Here is a 5,255-nt window from a genome sequence, read left to right as displayed (position 1 = left end):
GTGTTACTAATGTTAGCTTTTAATTTGTGGAATTGGCTGGACTCAGTATTACCCCTTTGTATGGGTAGGAATGGGCTTACATTTCTGGAGAGTGCAAAGGAAAAAATAACAAAGCGTTCCTTTCACAGTTTCTGCCATCAATATTGCTACCGATTAAGCACGCCCTACCATCATCTGCTTTGGTCATATAAATGAACTTGCAAACAAGTCTATTGAAAGACTGGCATCATCTTCCCACCAACTGTGAAAGAGCTCTAGATCAAACAAAATACATGGAACATACCTGGACTTGGGAATGGATGCGGAATGGAAGACACTTGGACTTTGTGAACTGTGGACTCTTTGGGTGTTTTGAAGACTTTTTTAAAAAGTGTTGCTTAGCATGAATGACCACTAACATGTCACAATGAGTCAGTGGGTGGGTAGGTGGGTGGGTGGGTAGGTGGGTGGGTGGGTAGGTGGGTGGGTGGGTGGGAGGGGTAGTATGCTGTTAAATAAAATGCTTTATTTTGAAAACATGTGCTGTATTTTCTTTCCTTAAATTTTATTTTGTGCGTATGCAAGTCTATGCATTTGGTTTGGGTGTTGTACCCTTGTAGGAAAGAAGAGGGCGTTGGATCCCGTAGAACTAAAGTTACAGACGCCATCTTGTGTGTAGCAGGGCTATGACTCAGATCCTCTGGACCGGCGGTTAGTGCTCTTAACTGATGAGTCACGTTCCGCTACCCTCAGGTTTTCCTTTTCTTTTTCATGTAACCAAAACTAGGTAGCCTCCAAGTCCCTAAGTAGCCAGAATGACTCTGAGCTCCTGATCCTTCTGTGTGCGCCACTGAGCCTGGTTTCCAGATGATAGTTTCTAACTCAGTGGCCCTTTTATCATATCAGATACCTCAGTTTTAATTCCCTAAGTAATGGGTCTCACTAGCCATCTGGCTGACTGGAAATTCATGTACACTAGGCCAGCCCTAAACCCATAAAGATCCATCTGCCGGGTTGGGGATTTAGCTCAGTGGTAGAGCACTTGCCTAGCAAGCGCAAGGCCCTGGGTTCGGTCCCCAGCTCCGAAAAAAAGGAAAAAAAAAAAAAAAAGATCCATCTGCCACTGACTCAGGAGTGGTGGGATTAAAGCCTACACCACCAGGCCTAGCCAGTTCTTTTTAAAAACATAGTTTAATCACCCAGTTTGGTGGATAGCTTGAGGTCTCATTTCTTAGAGCTTAAGTTGTTTGGGAGAAATCCAATAAAATCAAGAGAAGTAAAATACCGAGGCTAAAGGTGGGCGGCCTGGAAGATTGTGGAAATGAAAACACATGGCTGACAAGAAGTCCCTGAGTAGAGAAAAGGGCCTCTAATAGTTCTAGAATTTGAGATGGTGAAATTGCCTATGAGAAAAGATAAATTCTCACAGGAAAGTTTGTACTGTAAGTAGTTTATAGTTAGACATGGATCTACCTAGCCATCCCTAACCAGTAGAAGTGCTCCAACAAAATAGGGCCTTCATTTCCATCCAATGGGCCAGAAAGGCAACCATGTTTTACCTGAGATCAGTTCACCTTGTGCTAATATAAGGAGCCAATGAAAACATAAAAAACCTTATCTACAGCCTGACTGGTAAGAGAAAGAAAGGTGCTGCAAGTGAGTCTGAGTGAGGAATCTGTTAAATCTTAACATCTTTGGAAAAGGCTGGCCCAACTCCAAGAGCCCCATGAAACCTTACCACTTATTATCCACAACTAATGGACTGGGGCATGGAGCACTCAAATGTACACACTGATGAGGTCACCAGTCTCTTTTAGTTCCAAACTCAGGGTCACACTGATGTCCCAGGTAAACTGAAACACTAAACAAAATAAAACTAGCAAATAAGACAGAGACATTTTGTAAGGAATAGGGGTGCTAGCCAGGGTGGGAGGGAAATTAAGTGTGTGGAAAGTAAGCAGAATGCATTCTATATACCTATGAAATGGTCAAAGAACAAGAATTTATAATAAGAAAAACCCCTATTTAAAAGACCCGTCTGAGTTGGAGAGATGGCTCAGGGATTAAGGGCACTGACTGCTCTTCCAGAGGTCCTGAGTTCAATTCCCAGCAGCCACATGGTGGCTCACAACCATCTGTAATGGATCTGATGCTCTCTTCTGGTGTTTCTGAAGACAGCTACAGTGTACTTATATTTAATAAATAAAATAAATCTTTTATAAAAAAAACAAAAACAAACCTGCAATGGACTGGAGAGATGGCTCAGAGGTTAAGGGCATGGACTGTTCTTCCAGAGGTCCTGAGTTCAATTCCCAGCAGCCACATGGTGGCTCACAACCATCTGTAATGGATCTGATGCTCTCTTCTGGTGTCTGAAGACAGCTACAGTGTACTTATATATAATAAATAAAATAAATTTTTTATATAAAAAAAAAACAAACCTGGGGTTGGGGATTTAGCTCAGTGGTAGAGCGCTTGCCTAGCAAGCGCAAGGCCCTGGGTTCGGTCCCCAGCTCCAAAAAATAGAAAAAAAAAAAAAACAAAAAAACCTGTAATGGGCTGGAGAGATGGCTCACTGGTTAAGAGCATTAACTGCTCTTCCAGAGGTCCTGAGTTCAATTCCCAGCAACCACATGGTGGCTCACAACCATCTGTAATGGGATCCCATGCCCTCTTCTGGTGTGTCTGAACACAGCAACCATACATCCACATACATGAAATAAATAAATCTTTAAAAAAAAAAAAAGATTGGTTTCAGTTCATGCTCTCTAGTAATTTATATAAAGCTCTGAAGGGTTAAGGTAATATTTGAGCTAATGGTCCCAAAAGGAATAGGATATATTAGCTCATCATCATTAGATTTTCAGTGTGCCTCAGAGTGGAGGTTAAACATGACAAGGATAATTTGAGTACCACTTTGAGTGGTGGTGGAGTCAGACAGAAAACATGGCTTCCAAGCTTTTTCATCAGAAAGCTAACAGTTATGAAAACAAAGTTGAAAGTGATAACTGTTAGTATCAAGAGCTCCACTAAGGACTCTGGTTAAAGAAGAAGGTTCATCCACGCTCGGACTGGCAGTGCACACCCTTAATTCAAGGCCACCCTGGCCTACAAATTGAGTTCCGGTTTACCCAGGGATGCACAGTGAGACCCTGTCTTAAAAAAAAATTCTACAACCATATTTTTACCAGTCATAGTGAAATCCGACACTAAAAGCAGCAATTACTAGCATAGGAAATCTTGAGAATGCAGTCAATTTAAGGGTGTGTTTAAACATAGCATTCTGATAAAGATAACACCCATCCGTCTAAAATGAGTTGGTCTTCACAATCAAACCTCACTTAGACCAATGCCTGCCTTAAGGGTTTTCTGTGTAGTCTCCCCAGTTAACGCCAACATTCCAACCGTCACTTTTTTGCTGTAATTCCTTTACCTTGGACTTTCACTTCCAGGCTCATTCTAATTTCTTGGGCTTTCAGATTTATTAGTCAACTTTCATTTTCTATTTATTTATTTATTTTATATATGTGACTACACTGTCAATGTCTTCAGACGCACCACAAGAGGGCATCGGATCCCATTACAGATGGTTGTGAGCCACCATGCGGTTGCTGGGATTTGAACTCAGGACCTGTGGAAGAGCAGTCAGTGCTCCTAACCACTAAGCCATCTCTCCAGCCCCCAACTTCCATTTTCATTACACAAGGACCTCCTGAATAGTTTCATAATTTGCTATGAATGCTGGCTAGGGCCTTGAGTGTATTTAAATAGTAAGCTCCGATGTTTACTATTTATTTTTTAAAGAAGACCATGTGTTTTCTAGCGAGGTTGGCCAGGAACTAACTATGTACCCCAGCTAGGATTACTATTTTTAATGTGAGCAATTCCTGTTCTCACAGAGAACCTGGTTTGATTCCCAGCATCCACGTGGTGGTTCTTAACCATCTGTAACTCCATTATAGGGGATCCTAGCAAACCCTCTTCTGACACTGGTAGCCATCAGGCACACATGCGATACATAAACACACAAACAAGCAGAATACTTGTACACAAAAAAAATCTAACAACAATGCTGATAATAAAGTAGTCCTATACAGTATAATTCCACCAGGATTGCAATAGAAGGCCCGACTTACATTTTACAGAAAAGGCTGTGTAGATGCTTCAGGCATGGCAATACCAGCACACGTAAACAAGCTACCAACTCTGTTTTTGAATAATCCACTCATTATTCACCAGATCTGAGGCTATATCTATTCAACGGCACAAGAGAAGAAGGCAGGGGCAGGAGTTTGAGGACAGCCTGGTCTACAGAGATAGTTCCAACACACCCAGGGCTGTTACACAAAGAAATGCTGTCTCAAAAACAAAACACACACACACACACACACACACACACACACACACACACGCACAAACTATGCAAGAAAAAAATCATTTGAATTTGACTGCATATGTACATAAAGCTTTTAAATAAAAGATGTAATTTCGAATCAAATGAGGTCTTAAGAATGGAGTCTAGGGCTGGAGAGATGGCTCAGCAGTTAAGAGCACTGACTGCTCTTCCACAGGTCCTGAGTTCAATTCCCAGCAACCCCATGGTGGCTCACAACCATCTGTAATGAGGTCTGATGCCCTCTTCTGGTGTGTCTGAAGACAGCTACAGTGTAGTCACACATATAAAATAAATAAATCTTAAAAAACAAAACAACAAAAAGGTTAAGAGGCTGGAAAGATGGCTTAGCAGTTAGGAGTGCTTGTCGTTCTTGACCTGGGTTCAGTTTGTAGTATTCACATAGCTCACAAGCATGTAGAACGCCAATCCCAGAGGATCCAGTGCTCTCTTCTGGCCTCTGAGAGCTCCAAACACAGCAGCAATGCACAGACATACATGCTGGCCGAATACCCATACACTTATTTTAAGGTTTTTAAAAGTTATTTGCGGGTCTGGAGAGGTGGCTCAGTGGTTAAGAGCACCGGCTGCTCTTCCAGAGGTCCTGAGTTCAATTCCCAGCAACCACATGGTGGCTCACAACCATCTATAATGAGATCTGATGCCCTCTTCTGGTGTGTCTGAAGACAGCTACAGTGTACTCATCATATATAAAATAAATGAATAAAATCTTAAAAAAAAAAAAAAAGAATGGAGCCTAAACATGTCGTTTTACTGGATGCATGGCAGCCATTAGGCAGCCATTTACAATCTAAGAAGACAGGAAGGGATAACACCAGAACCCAACCTCCATTTTAGAGAGGTCTAGCCTCTAGAGGTATAA

At 41.8% G+C, this 5,255-nt stretch overlaps 1 long non-coding RNA gene across 6 annotated transcripts in view; it reads right to left on the bottom strand.

The window, feature by feature from the left end:
- Positions 1–5,255, bottom strand: part of LOC134484082 (uncharacterized) — a 32,739-nt gene that overhangs the window by 23,915 nt on the left and 3,569 nt on the right. The window lies entirely within an intron of this gene.

Source organism: Rattus norvegicus, chromosome X, assembly GCF_036323735.1.
Source record: "Rattus norvegicus strain BN/NHsdMcwi chromosome X, GRCr8, whole genome shotgun sequence".
NCBI lineage: Eukaryota > Metazoa > Chordata > Mammalia > Rodentia > Muridae > Rattus > Rattus norvegicus.
This window is presented reverse-complemented; position numbering and strand designations above follow the sequence as displayed.